The sequence below is a fragment of the Antechinus flavipes genome, chromosome 2 (assembly GCF_016432865.1).
Source record: "Antechinus flavipes isolate AdamAnt ecotype Samford, QLD, Australia chromosome 2, AdamAnt_v2, whole genome shotgun sequence".
Classification (NCBI taxonomy): Eukaryota; Metazoa; Chordata; class Mammalia; order Dasyuromorphia; family Dasyuridae; genus Antechinus; species Antechinus flavipes.
The window spans coordinates 220,648,492-220,667,715 of record NC_067399.1 but is presented as its reverse complement, the minus strand read 5'-3'; positions in this window follow the sequence as shown (position 1 = coordinate 220,667,715).

The following is a 19,224-nucleotide window of genomic DNA, read 5'->3' as shown; positions in this document are numbered from 1 at the left end:
TTCTCACTTCATTCTACTTCAGTACAGACAAATATTTCCAATTCTTTCTAAAACTATCCCTTAACTCATTTGTTATAACACAATAAAATTCCATTATGTTCACATAACATAATTTGTTTAGCCAGTCTCCAATTAATGGGTACCACCCTTTAGTTTTCAGTCCTTTGACACTACAAAAATTGCTGCTATAACTAAATAGTTACACACATTTATTTATTTGTTTGCTTGTTTATTTCTTTCTTGCAAATGGACCTAGAGTTAAGACCTTAATTCAAATCCAGTCTCAGTTTTTTCATATGTAAAATGGGAATAACAATAGCACCTGCTTCCCAGAGTTGCTATGAGAATCAGGTGGGATTATAATTGTAAAACTCTTAGCACATTGTCTACCACATATATAAATCTTTTATAATTGATAGCTCTTAGGTGACTGCTTTTCTTTTTTTTTAATCTCTTTGGGGTACAGACCTAGTACTGGTGTCACTGGGTCAAAGGGAATGCATAGTTTAGTAATTTCTAAGATGTATTTCCAAATAGATTTCCAGAATGACTTCCTCAACAGTCAATTTCATCAACAATGTACTCATTTTCCCACAGCCATTCAACACCCATCATCTTCCTATTTTTTATCAGCTTTACCAATATGACAGTTATGAAGTAGAACTTAAAAGCTGCTTCAATTTGCATTTCTCTAATTATGACTGGAACATTTTTTCTATTGGTTATATATATATATATATAAATATGTATATGTGTATATCTATATCTATATTTACATATACTGTGTATATGTATATATACATCTTGGCTGTCTTTCTTTGAGAACTGCCTGTTATTTATCTTTGACCAATACCAATTCAGGTATAAAACATATCATTTTAATAATATAACATCTTTTTATTTGCACTACTCCCTCCTTTCTAAGCCCTCTAGGTCCCCCAAGGCCATTATCTGTGGCTTAACTCTTCATTAAACATAGCTATGGATAGTTCTTAAATTATTTCATGTATGTCAGTGTCTTTTCTCTAACTAGACTAAAAGTTCCCTGAGGGCAGACACAATGTCTAATTTTTCTGTATTATCCAGCACAATGCTACAATGCTGAGCTTATTAGCAAGTGACTTGATTCATTTATTGTTTAACAGGACTCACACATGTGCAGATCTCTTGTGCCTCATGTGAAAGAGGTGAGGGAACCTGCTTTCTGGAAAATCATGATGCTATGTAACAGAGGTGACTTGGATAGATGATGGAGACAATCCTTTCTCTCTCTCTCTCTTTCTCTCTCTCTCTCTCTCTCTCTCTCTCTCTCTCTCTCTCTCTCTCTCTCTCTCTCTGTGTGTGTGTGTGTGTGTGTGTGTGTGTGTGTTTGACTTCTTCACAGATGGTGTCTGGTGAGCGACAATTTTTAAAGGGCAAGGCCTTGAGTTCTCTTCCTAAAAATGTGACCCAGTGAAAACAAGTTTACTCCTTTATCTTGCACCTTTTCCTTTCATTTTAGGAGGGAGAATTGGAGGTTGTGCCCTTTTTCATTCAGAGCGCTCAAGAAAATAGGTTATCATATAAATTGAAAAAACAGACCATCTATGTAACTGGGGATCCTAAGAATAAAGTCCACACTAGGTTTTTAACCAGCCCACTATCAATATTCCATCATATATAACCTTAGAAACCCAGCTCAGCAGTAGCACTTATTCAGCAGCAGTAGCACTTATTCAGCAGCAATATCTTACATGGGTGTGAATTTGATGAGATCAATGCTGTGCAGAATCTCTGCTAAGTTTGAGTCTACTGTCCCCAGAGATCAAGGTAGTATAGGGAGATGTGTCCCCAGTATATTGAAGAGAAATATTGGTATTTTTGTTTTTGCTATTTCTTCAAAGTAAATATTCATTTGTTAAAAAAAAAAAAAAAAGTGGCATTAAGTGGTTAAATGGAACTAGAGCACTAACAATTGGCTGTTAATAAGCGAACATAATTGGCTGGGGTTCAAGCCAATTATATGTCAAAAGGACACCCCAAATCCTCAGGGTTTCCCCTAGAATTTTGAGGAAGAAATACAGCCAAGCTGGCTTTGGCTTTTGGCCCCTGTGCCATGATAGAAAGGTTACTATTTCGAACAGGATTGAATACAACACAATTCTGTAACCAAGAGGTTTGGCTAATCCCCTAGAGCCTGTGTAAAGGGCACACCTGTGATATCCAGGCTAATCTCTGTAAATCTGCCATCTCTTTTGTGTCAAGGATTGAAGGGAGGTGTCCCCATTCTGCAGGCAGAAACAGAAATTACCCCTCCTTGTGCCATTGGCAAAGTCTTCACACTCACCCAGCAAAGTATTAGCTAACTCAATATTTCTCCCTGTATGTATAGCAAAGAACTAAAAAAAGCTGAGACAGAAACAATTCCAAGATTATAGATATAAAGGTGGAAGATATGTTAGAGATCATCCTATCTAATTCCTTCCTTTTATAGATTTAAAAAAAAAAACTGAAATCCAGGGAGGTGATGGACTCAAAGTCAGAAGACTTATTATGATCATGGCTCTGGGGAAACAGTGAGAAATCAGAACCAGTATGCTAACCCAAAGGCTTCTGGTTTCAGATCTTGTATGTATCCTTTCTACTGGTGTCCACTCTGGTTTTTTTAATTAAAGCTTTTCACTTTCAAAACACATGCATGGACGATCTCTTAACATTGAGTCCTGTAAAACCAAATTTCCCCCTCCTTCCTCTCACTCCCTCCCCTAGATGGCAAGTAATCCAATATATGTTAAACATGTTAAAATATGTTAAATCCAATATATGTATATATATTTATACAATTAAATTGATGTACAAGAAAAACTAAATCAAAAGGAAAAAATGAGAAAGAAATCAAAATGCAAGCAAACAACAGCAAAAAGAGTGAAAATGTTATGCTATGAACCACACTTAGTTCCCACAGTCCTCTCTCTGGGTGTAGATGACTCTCTTTATCATAAGACCATTGCAACTGGCCTGAATCGTCTCATTGTTGAGAGAGCCACATCCATCAGAATTGATCATTGTATAGTCTTTCTGTTACCATGTACAATGATCTCCTATTCTGCTCACTTCACTTAGCCTCAGTTCATATAAATCTCTCCAGGCCTCTCCGAAATCATCCTGCTGATCATTTCTTATAAAACAATAGTTTTCTATAATATTCATATGGTATCCATTCTTTATACCATATGTATACAGTTTCATCCAACTACCCAAAGGATAGCCCAAGCATGCCCAAAGATTTGGCATGTTCCTGATGGCCCTATATAGGTGATACAGTAGACAGAAGGCTGAATATTAGTCAAGTGAATTCAAATCTAATCTCAGACACTTTTTAACTATATGACACTGAGCAAGTCACTTGACCTCTGTCTCCTTCAGTTTCCTCAACTATAAGATGAGGATAATAAAAACACCTGCCTCTTAAGGTTGCTGTGAGAATAAAATGAGAAAATAGTTATAAAATGCTGTGTAAACCTCAAAGTGCTATATAAATGCTAGCTATCATTACTATAACCATCATCATCATCATCATCATTGTCATTGTTATTATCATCATCATTATTATTACTAGTACTATTCTGGGTATAAAAATTAATTCAATGCAAATGAAAATTATTTACAATGAGAATTTATCCCAACTCTCAATATCAGGTAGATGGCACAATGGATAGTGTGTTGTACATAGAGTCAAGATGACCTGAGTTCAAATTCACCTTCACATAATTATTAGCAGGATAAATTATTTAACCTTCATTGTCTCAATTTACTCCTCTATAAAATGGGCTGAAAAAAGAAATAGAAAACTATTCCAAGAAATATCCCAAATAGACATGACTGAAAAATGATTGGTTATTGTTCTTCATTCTCAAAGAGGACTAAAATAACTAAAATCACTATGTTAGAGTTGAGTTACAGTGTGTCCAACTGTACTTGATCAGATCAGCATGAGCTCAGAATGCTCTGCTACAGGTTGAGCACAAATAGTCAATATAAACATTTGGGGTGGCTTCTCTAATTTTGTGCATCTCATGTTTCTTCTGAGCTAATTCAGTTCTGCTTTGCTCATAAAGCACAGCACCTTCTCTAATGAGGGCACACCATTCTGAGTGGTCTTGTGCCAGCATTTCCCATGTCATTCAATCAATTCTAAAGTTCTTAAGAGAGATCTTGAGAGTGTCCTTGTATCATTTTTTTCTGACCACCTTGTGAGTACTTGCTTTATGTGAATTCTCCATTATATAGTTATTTTGGCAACTATACATTTGGCATTTGAATAATGTGACCAGCCCCATGGAGTTGTGCTCTGTGCAGTAGAGTTGGAATGCTTGGGAGTTTAGTTCAAGAAAGGACCTCAATGTCTGGTATCTTAGGGGGCACTTAGATGGCACAGTAAATAGAGGACCAGCCCTGAAATCAGGGATACCTGAGTTCAAATCTGGCCTCAGACACTTAAAAAAGAAACACTAGCTATGTGAGCTCAAGCAATTGCCTCACCAAAACAAACAAAAAATACTTGGCACAATTTAACAAATTAAAAAAAGACTGAAAAATAATTGAACTACAACAATAGTGGTAAAAGCACTGACGCTGAATTTGTAGTACTCTGATTCTTATTATTGTTATAACCTTGGATAATTCATTTAGCTTCCCTGGGTTTCAGTTTTTTCATCTACAAAATGAGAATGCTAAACTAGATAGCATCTAAGGTTTCTTCCAACTATAGATTTATTGTAAAGTTTTAAAAGTTGGGATGGGTTTAGAAGACAGAAATATTAAGGGGAAGGCCTTCTAATGCCAAATAAATATTCTACATATTAGAAAGGGTCTGAGACTTAGTAGTCTACTTGCATATGAAGAGATCAACAAAAACAACGAAACTACTTCTAGGACTGCAGTCTAGAGATTGCATTCCTTTCTTTGTCCCCAGCCATTCATCTTCATAAGATCCAAAAAACGTCTAGGAAGGGTGACTGACTCATTTACACCTGATGATAATAAGCCATGGTCAAGAACTTTATTGAGAGAAGTGGCTTTGAACCATAAAGAACTGTCAAACAGGAGAGAATAGATGTCTTTTATTTTCTACCTGTAGGTGACAAACCTAAGAGACAAAGCTCTAAGAAAGTAAAAGAATAGCAGGTCTACCAATCCTATGCTAAGGGTCATTTCCTAGGACAGAGCATAGTAGCACACCAACTAAAAAGAGAACTGTAACATTCCAGCTGAAAAGAGCACAGTACTACTCAGCCAAGTCAAGAATGCAGCTGCCTATTGAAAAATGAACCCAAGAAGTCCAGCAGAGCGATCAGTTCAACAGGGATCATCTAAAGAAAAGTTCAGTGGCTGAACAACCGAACTACTACTGTTCTCACAGTATCCTTTGAGTAAATGCCTTTATTAATTGATTTTTATCAGTTGGTTATTTGTAAGAAACACACAGTAGAGTTGGAATACTTGCAGTTTAGTTCAAGAAAGTTCCTCAATGTCTGGTATCTTGGGGGCACCTAAATGGCACATTAAATAGAGCACTAACTCTATTTATGAGCTAGTGTTAAGAGGATAGGCACCAGAGATGTGTTGAAGTCAACACATTTTCATTCTGAACATTCATACCTTGGAAATCAGCAAACTCTGCAAATTAGGGGTTGATTTATTGTTTTGCTAATTGTTGAGATTTAAGAAAGTAATAAAATATTTGCTAAGGAATCCATCAGATTATGCTTAAAGGTTTGTATTTTCTGTCATTAAACATTTGCTTGCACCTCTTTATAGTCACCTACAAAATCTCCAAGAACTTTGAGAATAATAGTAATAATCGTTTTGAGGACCTAATCTGTCAATTAAAAATCTGAGTTAAGGGAGAGAGCCCAGAGGGGGTACTAGAACCCTATGTCTTCATAACTATCCAATGTCTCCAATTCAATGCATATATTTGCCTATATTTGTATCACCAGCAAATGCCTGAAACATAATGAAATATTTAATAAATAGTTGTTGTTAGTGTAATCTCCTCAAGAAAGCTTTCTTTAGTCATTGCTTCTCCTTCATCCTCACCACTCAATTATAAATCTTCTGTAGTCCAGCTTTGAACATAATTCAACAAAAGCTGCTCTCTCTAAAACTACTAGTGATCTCTTAATGAACAAATCTAAAGGCTTTTTCTCAATCCTCACATTTATTGATCTTTCTGTAACCTTTAACACTACTGGTTTTCATAACACTAGAGTTTCCTGGTTATAAACCTATCTAACCACTCTTTTTTTTTTTTTAATAACTTTTTATTGATAGAACGCATGCCAGGGTAATTTTTTACAGCATTATCCCTTGCATTCACTTCTGTTCCGATTTTTCCCCTCTCTCCTTCCACTCCCTCCCCCAGATGGCAAGCAGTCCTTTACATGTTGAATAGGTTACAGTATATCCTAGATACAATATATGTGTGCAGAACCGAACAGTTTTCTTGTTGCACAGGGAGAATTGAATTCAGAAGGTATAAATAACCCGGGAAGAAAAACAAAAATGCAAGCAGTTTATAGTCATTTCCCAGTGTTCTTTCTCTGGGTGTAGCTGCTTCTGTCCATCTTTGATCAATTAAAGCTCTCTTTATTGAAGAGATCCACTTCCATCAGAATACATCCTCAAACAGTATCGTTGTTGAGGTATATAATGATCTCCTGGTTCTGCTCGTTTCACTTGGCATCAGTTCATGTAAGTCTCGCCAGTCCTCTCTGTATTCATCCTGCTGGTCATTCCTTACAGAACAATGATATTCCATAACGTTCATATACCACAATTTACTCAACCATTCTCCAATTGATGGGCATCCATTCATTTTCCAACTTCTAGCCACTACAAACAGGGCTGCCACAAACATTTTGGCACATACAGGTCCCTTTCCTTTCTTTAGTATTTCTTTGGGGTATAAGCCCAGTAGAAACACTGCTGGATCAAAGGGTATGCACAGTTTGCCTATCTAACCACTCTTACACATTCTCCTTTGTTGAATTTTCTTCCAGTTCACACCCACTAACCATGGATGACTCCCAAAAAGTCTGTCCTTGGACCTCTTCTCTTCTCTTTTCCCTCTGTACTATCTCATTTAGTGATCTCATAACCTCATCATTTATCTCTATGAAGATGATTCTCAGATCTACTTATCCAGCTTTATACTCTCTGCTGACCTCTAGCCACACATCACCAGCAACCTTTTTGACATCTTGAGCTGGATATCCCATAGACATCTCAAACTCAATATGTTTACAAAAACCTCATATTTTTCCTCTCCAAATCTCTCTGGTTTTAAACTTCCTTATCACATTAAAGGTACCACAATTATCCCAATTAGCTACGCTCACACCTGGATGTTGCCATTGATTCTTCAATCTCACTTATCCCTCCATATTTTTTTAAATTTTCATATATGTTGTCTTCTCCCTCCTACAGTTATTACCCTAGAACAGGCCCTCCTCATGTCATGTCTATACTACTGCAATAGCCTTCTGGTTGGTATTCTTGCCACTAGTTTCTCACTCCAATCAGTCCAGCTACTAAAAAATTTCTTCCTTAAGTTTGAGTCAAACTGTGTTTTTCCTCTACTTAAGTTCTAGTTTTTTCCCTAGTCTTTTTCCAGTCTTTTACTTTTAGGAACAAACATAAAATGTTTCATGTGTTCTTCAAAGATTTTTACAACCTGGTCCTTTTCCACATGTTCTTTCTTCTTATACTTTACTCTTCTCTACATACTTTATGGCTTTTCTAAACAGCACTGTCCTTCTTTGAGCATAATAGCCCATAGTCTGACTCTAGGCTTTTTCAATGGCTGATGCTTATGCCTAGGAGGAGGAATACTTTGACTCCTCATCTCTTCTTCCAAATTGCCATGGCTTCCTGAAAGACAGTTCAAATCTTACCTTCTGCAAAAAATTTTACTGATCCTTAACTTACAACCTCCCACTAATGTATTCCCTCTGAAATTACTCCTAATCTATCCTAAATATATCTTATTTAAGATAAATATAGATTAGATGGAAGAGTCCCTTAGAGTGGATGACACTAGCCACTAGAGGGACCAGGAAAGATCTGGAGGATGTGGTATTTGAACTAGGTCTTAAAGGAAGGAATTCCAAGAATCAGAATTGAAAAAGAGAGCATTCCAGATATAAACAACCAGTGCAAAGGGTAATGGAAAATGAAGTACCACCCATGAGATACAACAAGTTAAACCAGCATAACTGGATTATATAGTATGGTAGAGGGGAGGATAGAATGTAGGAAAATTGGAAAGAAAGGGACTAGGTTATAAAAACCTTCAAATGTAAAACAGAAGACTGTATTTGATCCTGGAATTAATAAGGATCATTGGAGTTTACTTAGGTGGAGAAGAAGAAAGGAGGAAGGCTATATGTTTAAACTCTAGAATCAAGAATGAGGCTGTTATTTTTGTGCAACTCTGCCTTGCTTAATTCCAATTAATGCACAACTCAAGATAGCATCCAATGACATTACCCTATTGTCCTCTTTAAAAATGAAGGATGACAACACCTTCACTCTGGCTTCACTCCATTCTTAGCTTTGACCATATGTTCTACCACTTTAATGTGTCACTAGTTATTATCCAAAAATCATTTTTCTCTCTACTTCAATGTTATTTTCCATTTCCAGTTTCCTTTCCTTAAGAAAACCATATTATCCAATTTCTTTATGCTTATTATAAGAGTGTCAGCTGCAAAATAAGCTGATTTTATTCACTACAAATCAATTGTAAGTCATTTTGCTTCTGTTCAACAGTACATGACCATTATTGAAAATTTTCTCATTCCCCTATTGTGACTATTCTAAACCTTTTTTTTCTTTTCTCTCACAGATAACTGCTTCCACTCTTTATAACTGGGAATGTACCCCTTACCCCCAACACTTCCCTAAAATTGTTATCTCTGAGGTTATTAATGACCTCTTAAATATCAAATCCAAATTTTTTCACTACTCTGCTTTCTTCTCTGCAAGTTTTGACATACTGACCAGACCCCCACTCCAACTGACTGATTTTTGTCCCTTAGCTTCAAAGACAACACATATATTCTTAGTTTTCATGCTACTTCATTGTCCCTTCTCTGTCTGCAGACACATGTCCTTTAACAGTTTTTCAATTTGATTCAGTTCAACAAGCATTTATTATGGTTCTTATTAACAAGTGCCTGTATGTCAGGCACCATGCTATGTTTTGATTCATTTGAAACTTTAAATTATTTTCCTCTGATGTTGTCATTACTGTGGTTATTCAGTCATTTTCCCACCATGTCTAATTCTTTATGACCCCATTTGTGGTTTTCTTTGCAAAGATATTGGAATCATTTGCTATTTCTTTTTCTAGCTCATTTTACAGATGAGGAACCAAGGCAAACAGAATTAAGTGACTTGCCCACAGTCACACAACTAGTAAGTACCTGAGGTTGGATTTGGATTTAGGAAAAAAAAAAAAGTCTTCGTGACTCCAGGCTTAATACTCCATCCACTGCTCTTTCCTCTGATGCCACAACATTATTATTCAGTACAAACTACTCCAAGTCTGTACCTAAAAAGAAAGAAAGAGAGGTCTATGGTGTGTCCAACCCCAAATACACCACAACCCAACTCTTTTCAGCAAAGCTACTAAAGGAAGCAGAGAAGTTTCAGAAAAGAAATGAGAAGGCTGCCTTCCTTACCTTCCTTTTTCAAATCTAAGCCATTGTACCAAATCTATCTATATTAGCCATACTTTTGAATGATGGTAATTATGATAACAATCTTTAGCTCTATAAAGTTGGCAAAGGATAGTGCATATGATATCTCTCTCGATTCTCACAACTTTTTGTAGTAGGTATTGTTATCCAATTTTGTAAATAAAGAAACTAAGAGAGGTTGGATAAATTGCTTGAGATCACATAGTATGTGCGTAAAGCAGGATTTAAATTCATGTATTCCAGATTCTAAATCTGGCATTGGATTTTTTATGCTATCTTGTTGCCTCATTATTGGTCTGTACTTTACAAAACAACAACAACAATACAAACACATAGTTACAAACATTGCCACCCACAAGTAACATATGCTGTTGTGGTGCAAGTTACCACAAACAAGTGTCTGTATAGAACAGACAAAATCACACCAACCAATTTGTGCCTACTCCATAATCATTTACCATCTTTCCCCTGTAGTATCAATCTACTAATATCTCTGGAGTCTACTCTAGAGATTCAATTTATACTCCTCCCCTTCATATCCCAATCATACTTCCCAACAACCAGCCCAGCAATCTTCTTCTAATAGACGCAGAGAAGTTTCCCCACTCAACCTAATAAAGTTTCCAGTCCCTAACTAATGATTCCCAAGATCTTCATAATTCTCAAAACAGATCTCTCTCCAGTCTGTTTGAAATTATACAATATAATAAAGCTCCATTTTAGCCAGAATAATATCCCTCAGTCCTTTTTTTCAACCTTCCTAGCTCAAGAACAACTCTTTTAGGGTCTCTCCTATACCTCAGTTCAATAATTAAGCTTTCTCAAACTTCTCTGTTAGTAATTTGACCTAGGCAGAGAACTTCGGGAACCTGAAGAAGGAAGGAAGAGGAACCCGAGAACTTTGAGCAATGAGATGCAATCATCATTTTACTATGACTCCCTCTCATACCTATATGGGCCCAAAAAGCAATGGCTACATCAGCAGGATGAGCATCCCACCTACCTCCATCATAGTCATCAAATCACATTCAATGCCAGAGCAAGACTTGCTAGGGGGATTTTCCTTAGATGGTGGTGGTGATGATTGATCAATCATTCAGTTGTATTTGATTCTTTATGACCCCATGAACTATAACACACCAATGCTGTCCATGGAGTTTTCTTGGCAAAAAATAAGGAATATTTTACCATTTCCTTCTCCAGTGGATTGAGGGAAACAAATGTTACATGACTTGCCTCGGTTTCCTCAAACATAAAAATAGGGATAATAATAGCACCTACTTCTTGGGTCATTGTGAGCTTCAAATAAGATAATATTTGCAAAGTGTTTAGTCCACAGTGCCCAGCACATAGTAGGTGCTCAATAAATGCTTGCTCCTTCTTCCTTTTTTTAGACTTCCATAGTACCAAAAAATATCAAAGTTCTTTATGAATAGTATTTAATATAATCCTCTGGCCTCCATACTAAATGAAATGATGAATATTAACTATAACCACTTTAGGTTTGTGTTCCTTCTACTGTCACAAGGTGGCAATAGTCCACAAAGATAACAGCAATGGAGATACTACATTTGCTTGCTCTATTATCTAGGCGGACATGGACAACTTCCAAACTCAGTTTAGGTATCTGCTAGGGGAGGCATAGAAGACTTCACCCTTGTTATATTATCAAATGACCAAATTAATGTTCATTGAAGTGGTGGCAGGAGGCAGGAGGGTAAGCTTCTAATTATATGTTTCTCAATAGATTCAGGAAAAAAGGAAATTTGAGAACTTCCAAAAACAAGTTACACAATATTATACAGATTAACAGAAGAGGAAATAGAATACTTAAATAACCCTATCTTAGAAAAAAGAAACTGAACAATGAGCTCCCTAAGAAAAAAATTCCTAGGACCATATGTATCAACAAGTGAATTCTACCAAATATTTATGGAACAATTAATCTTAATATTATACAAAATAGTTGAAAAATTGATACAAAGGAGCCTTACAAAATTTCTTTTTATAGTGCAAATATGATACTGATACCTAAACCCCGAAAAGTGAAAACAAAGAAAGGAAATTGTAGAACAATCTATCTAATGAATAACAATGAAAAAATTAAATAAAAACTAGCAAGGACATTACAATATATCACAATTATACATTTTAAACAGATGGATTTATACCAGGAATGCAAGGCTAGTTCACTATGAGAAAGAATATCAGCATAATTGACCATATTTTAAAAATAACAAAAATTATATTCCTATTTAAAACCCTAAAACACTTAAGAATAAATGGAACTTTTCTTAAAATATATAAAACCAAAAGTAAATATTATCTTTAACATAAATAAATTTGAAGACTTCCCAATAAGATTAGAAGTGAATAATAGCAGATAATATAAAATACTTAGAAGTTTTCTTACCAACACAAACCTAAGGATTGCATGATCATAAATATAAAACACTTTTCATACAAATAAAGACAGTGCTAAACAATTGGGGAAATAGTAATATTCATGGATAGGCCAATCTAATATAATAAAAATAATATTTGCCTAAATTAATTTACTTATTCAGTGTCAAACCAAACTACCAGAAAATTATTTTACAGAGCTAGAAAAAATAGTAGTAAAATTCATCTTGATAAAACAAAAATCAAAAATATTAAGGGAATCAATGAAAAAAAAGTTAAGGAAGGCAGCCTACAGGCAAATGTAAATACAAGGTAGTAATCATCAAAACAGTGTGTACTGGCTAAGATATAGAATAGTGGGTCAGTGTAATGGATTAAGTACATAATACATAGTAGTAAATGACCATAGTAACCTGATATTTGATAAATCCAAAGATCCAAGCTTTGTGAATAAGAACTTATCATTTGATAAAAAAAAAAAAAAAAAAACACTGGGAAAAAAAGGAAAGCAGTATGGCAAAAACTAGGCATAGACCAACATCTTATATAACATATCAAGACAAAAATACCAGGATACCAAATTAGATATATGATTTAGACATAAAAGGTGATATAATAAGTAAATTAGAGGAGCATGGGAAAAGATACTTGGCAGATCTATGAGTAAAGGAAGAACAGTATATACAGTAATAGCATTACTGTGAAAGATTTAGCAACTCTGATCAAGACAATAATCCAAAATAATTCCAAAGGATCTATGATGAAATATGCTACCTATTTCCAGAGATTACTGATGAACTCTGAATGTAGATTAAAGTATGCTTTAAAAACTTTTTTAATTTTTATTGTTTTATTTTATTTATATTTTCTCTTGTTACATAGCTAATAAATTTACATGTAATTAAGAAATACTTAATGAAATGAAAAAAAGTATTTTTTAAAATATTTGTAATTATCCCAAACTGAAAATTCAACAATGGCCACTAAATTGGAAAAGATCAGTTTATGTCCCATTCTTAAAGAAGGGCAATGCAAAAGAATATCCAAATAACAAAACAATTGCAATCATTTCATATGCAATCTACTCATGTGAAGGGAAGGGGGTCTAGTAGTACCAGATCTTAAACTATCTACCAAGTGGTTATCATCAAAACTTTATGATGCTGGATAAGATATAGAATAGTTGATTAATGTAATAAATAAGGTATACAATAAACAGGAGCAACTAACCATAATAATCTAGTATTTTACGAACCTTTAGATTCTACTATTGAAGTTAAAAACTCATTATTTGACAAAAACTATTGGAAAAAGTGAAAAGTAGTCTTGTAGAAACTAATCATAGACCAACATCTCAAAATATACAATGTTATAAATTCAAAATTGGCATATGATTTAGGAATAAAAATGATATCATAAGCAAATTATAGGAGATAAAAACTAGGGATGAAATGGTAATAACAATGAGTAACTTTTATCTAGCACTTTAAGATTTACTAAGTGCTTTAGTATATTACTTCATTTTAGCCTCATAATAACTCTAAGAAGTAGGGTTTTATTGAAATTGAGGCTGACAAAGATCAAGTGATTCATCTGCAGCTAGTAAATTTCTGAGGCAAGATTCAAATGCAGGTCTTCCTGATTAGAAATCCAGTGTTCTATTCCTAATACAATTTAGTAGCCACCAGATATTAAGCTGAATTAAGTTAGCCTAGAAATCCAGGACTAGAGAAGTGATGCATTATTATATTCTACTTTGACCAGACTATATATGAGGTAGAGAATTGGATTCAGGACTGGGTGTCATGTTTAGGAAGAATATTAAGAAGTTATGATGACAGGCAGATTTCAGAAAAACCTGGAAAGACTTACATGCACTGCTGCTGAATGAAGTGAACAAAACCAGGAGACCATTGTACACAGTAGCAGTAACATCATGTGGATAATCAACTTTGATAGACTTTGCTCTTCTCAGCAATATTTCTAAAACAATTCTAAAAGACATGATGGAAAATGCTATCCATATCCAGAGAAAGAACGATGAGACCTAAATACAGATTGAAGCATACTATTTTCACCTTTTTGTTATCTTTTTCTTGTGGTTTTTTCCTTTTGTTCTGATTCTTCTTTCATAATATGAATAATATGGAAATATTTTTAATGTGATTGTACATGAATAATCTGTATCAGATTGATTGCAATCAATCAATCTCCTCTCCTTGGAGGGAGGGAAGGAGAAAAAAATGGAGATCAAAATTTTGTAAAAGTAAATTTCAGAAACTAACAAATAAATTTTAAAAACAGAAATAATGAAAAGGGGCAAAAAAGAAACTACAAAGTGTCCTAAAGGAAGGCAACACAAATGGTAAAGGGCTTTGAGATCATACAATGTAAAAACTGATGGAAAGAATTGGGGTCAAGAAAAGAAAGTAGTGGGAGGTTGGGGAGAAGCTATTAGGCTAGTGTCTGCATGTCAGTATGACTATAAATTTGTTCCAACTGTCTAGGGTAAAACATGGAATAAATGGGTGAAGAGAGGATGATATCTTGGCTTGATTTCAAGAATAGCTTCCTAACAAATAGAGCTATCAAAAAATGAAATAGGCTACCAAAATTACTAGATTAGGAAACAGTGGATTCTTGCTCACTGGAGATTTGTACAGCAATGTTTTGGAAGACCACATGTCTGGTTTGTTCTTATTCTTGCATGGAATAACTCCTAAAGTCCTTTCCAACTTTGAGAACTGTGAAACCGATGTTATGATCTTATGATTCAAATGGATGTGAAAGTCCTTATGTAAATGAAATAGATGGTTGCTTTCATCATCACCATCAAATGTTATTTCATTTAGTGGCTTGTTGACTTAATCCCTGAAAAGTGAAATGTGTAAAGTAGTTCATATGTCTATAATTTTCAGACAACTTGGGTTTGAGACCATTAGCAGTTCTCTTTAAGAGATTTAGTTTCGCTGGGGCACTGATGCATTTTTGGTGGAGTTGTGAATGGATCCAATCATTCTGGAGAGCAATTTGGAACTATACTCAAAAAGTTATCAAACTGCATACTCTTTGATCGAGAAGTGTTATTACTGGGCTTATATCCCAAAGAGATATTAAAGAAGGGAAAGGGGCCCGTATGTGCAAGAATGTTTGTGGCAGCCCTGTTTGTAGTGGCTAGAAACTGGAAATTGAATGGATGCCCATCAATTGGAGAATGGCTGGGTAAACTGTGATATATGAATGTTATGGAATATTATTGTTCTGTAAGAAATGACCAGCAGGATGAATACAGAGAGGCTTGGAGAGACTTACATGAACTGATGCTGAGTAAAATGAGCAGGACCAGAAGATTATTATACACTTCAACAACAATACTATATGAGGATCAATTCTGATGGAAGTGGCTATCTTCATCAATGAGAAGATCCAAATCAGTTCCAATTGATCAGTGATGACCAGAACCAGCTACACCCAGTGAAAGAACAGTGGAAAATGAATGTGGACCAAAAAAATAGCGTTTGCACTTCTGTTGTTTGCTTGCATTTTTGTTTTTCTTCCCAGTTATTTTTACCTTCTTTCCAAATCCGATTTTTCTTGTGCAACAAAATAACTATATAAATATGTATACATATTATATTTAACATATACTTTAACATGTTTAACATGTATGGGACTGCCTGCCATCTAGGGGAATGGGGTGGAGGGAAGGAGGGGAAAAGTTTGAACAGAAGTTTTTGCAAGGGTCAATGTTAAAAAATTACCATGCATATGTTTTGTCAATAAAAAGCTGTAATTAAAAAGGAGACTTAGTTTTGAAACTTTAGAATGATCTTTGATCCAACGATTTCCTCCTTCCCCAATATCTAACGAAATGCCAAATTCTGTTGATTTTATGTCTACAGCACCACTATTGCTCAGACCTTTCTCACCTCTCAACTGGACCATTGTAATAGCGTTTTAATTGGCTTTCTGCCTTTAGTGATTCTCCTCCCCAAAATATCCTCCACACTTTTCAAAATTATCTTTCTAAAATACAAGAATGGCCATGTCACTCCCTGCTCAAAAAATCTTTAGTAGCTTTCTATTTGCTTCTAACATGAGATGCAAACTGCTTCCTGGCATTTAAAATCCTTCATAATCTTGGTCTAGTTATATTTTCAGATTCATTTCATATCTTTTTCTTTTATTACTGTTTCAATCAGACTGTATTAATAATATCCCCTCAATTATAACATTTAGTTTCCCACCTCTGAGTATTTGTATAGGTTGCTCATACCTAGAGCGCAATTTCTCTTAATCAAAGTCACCAGTTTCTATGTTGAAGAACCCAAAACAAAATATCCTGCATCACTATATCTGGCTTACAGTCAACCTAGTTCACATAATCTCAATATCAGCAGCTTTTGCCTCCTTTCATCATCTCCCTCTCCTCTACACTTACTGATGAAGCTGTTCATGTTCTTCCCTTAGCATGCTTGCTCATTTATTTCTGGAGGTTTTAGGTCTCCCCTCCTTTAGGAAGAGGGAAAGAATGTTCTTTCAAACATAATCACTGAGTGAGATAATATATAGAGGAAGAAAAGATTAAGAAAAAATTTTTTGAGAACACTCAGGATCAGTGTATGTGAACTGCAAGAAAATCAAGCAAAGTAGACCAAGAAGTGGTCAGATTTGAAGCAGGAGAGAGCAACTTCATGAAAACCTAGAAAGGAGCTTATCCAGGAGAAAGTGATCAAAACTGTCAGATGCTGCCAATAGGGCAAGATAAAATAGCATTGATAAAAGACCATTAGACTTAGAAATTTAGAGTCATTAGTAATTTTGGAGAGAACAATATCAGGTGAATAATGAGACCAGAAGCTAGACTGAAGTCTAGTTAAGTGTATTAAGAAGAGATTCTTAATCTCTTTCCTTAATCTAAGGAAAGAAATGGAAACATTAATTATAGATTTTTCAAGGAAATTAGCTGAAAAAAGAAGGAAAGATAAAGAATGATTTCTAACAAGTGTCAAGTGAGGGTTTTATTTTTTCTTAAGATGGGAACAAAATGGGTATGTTTTTATGCAGCAGGAAACCAGCTAGGAAATAAAGAATAAAGATAAAAAAGCAAGCAAGAATGGTAGAGGGGGCAATCTGCTGGAGTAGATGAGATGGGACGAAATGAAGGATGTATATTTAGTAGCTTACTCTGGCAAAGAGAAGAATCACTTCCTTACCCAAGAAAGGAATGGAAAAAGAAACAGGAGTAGAAAACTTTTTTTTTTTTTAATAAGATGAGAAGGAGGAAGAGGGAGCTCTCAGAAAATGTCCTCAATTTTTTCAGTAAAGTATGAGGTGAAGTCTTCACCACACTTTATCTTGCTAAAGGGAAAAGGCATGATAGTGGCATGGGAGCATAAAGGGTTTTGAAATAGTCACTGTGATGAGATAAATCATTGATTAAGGGAGTGTAAGAAGATTCCTTTCCTGCATGGAGGGCCCAGTTAAGATTATGTAACATAAATCTGTTGGGGACCTAGTTAGCATTTGTGATTTTCTCCAACACTATTTGATAGCACATGAATAGGAGCAAAGGCAGCAGATGGTGGGAGTGATCTAAGTTATATTTATAGTGGAGACACCTTTTCTCCTAATATTAGGATACTTACTGCACTGATAATATGTTTTCGAATCTAGAGATTAGATCATGGGAATGGAGAGTTAAGTTGTAAATTCAGATAAACTTATGATGCCTTTGGCCTTTGTTTTGTCAGGAAGGCTGTTATGAGATGATGAATGACTGACTACCTGTGCAAAGGATGAACTCCTGGGCTCTGGGAAAGTTTTCTAGAATCTATCCAGCACCATCAAAGAAAACTCTATTTCTTTGAAAGCACCTATAGAGTGAATTATACTCTTGCAATACTAGTATCCCTCTTTCATCTCTATAACCAAATACAATATTCAAAGCATATGTGGAGGTAAGAGGTAGCTTGTTTACTCCCCATAAATCACCACCCTAAAATCCCCCAGGAATTGAGGAAAATTAGTGATATACAATTGACACATCAGAAATTAGACTTTTTCTGTATCACAAGGGACAAGCGAGGGAGCCATCTTTACTGGTCTTCCCATCCCCATCCTTACCACACAAGCTGACACTGTTTTGATCCCAAAGAGCAAATAGAAGCTTCCTGAGGAATAGATCTGAAAATGTTTTGGTTTCCACCTTCTCAATTGAGGCCTCAAATATTTATAAATTAAATCTTTCAACAAATCTCATTTGGATACATAAAGTTTGCTTTTGAATTTTCCTATTCCTTTCTAGCTTGGGACAATAGATCTGTGATTTCATTGACCTGGGGAACTCCTCATGAAGAAACTCCTATCAATGCAGGTCAGCAATTATACTGCAATTTATAATATAGAGGTGTCATGGGCTCAAGCGTTAATTCATTTGCCCAGGATCACATAGACAATTATATGTCAGAGATATGACTGGAACCCAGGTCTTCTCTACTCCAAATCTGCCTATGTATTGCACTACACTGACTCTATCATCTTTAAAATACAGTACCTAGAACTGAATCCCAAATTCCAGATGGGAATCTTCTGACTTCTGATTTAATAATCTTGGTGCTGATCCAAAATGCTTCTCATTCTCTCTCCCATATGTTTTCACTGTTCTCTGCCCCAATATCACAATGTACTTTTCTCAGGATGTAAATTTAGGTTCTTTGAAAGAATCAGGCTCAGTGTTAACATCTCTCTCTCTCTCTCTCTCTCTCTCTCTCTCTCTCTCTCTCTCTCTCTCTCTTTTTCTCTCTCTCTCTCTCTCTCTCTCTCTCTCTCTCTCTCTCTCTCTCTCTCTCTCTCTCTTCTCTCTCTCTCTCTCTCTCTCTCTCTCTCTCTCTCTCTCTCTCTCTCTCTCTCCTCTCTCTCTCTCTCTCTCTCTCTCTCTCCATTGTCTCTCTGTCTTTCTCTTCCCCCATTCCCTTTTATCTCTATTTCTTCCTGTATTTCTGCCTCTTCCTTTTCTTCTTTCTTCATAATCTCCTCCTTTTCTCTATTTCCTGCCCACCACTCTCTTTGCAGG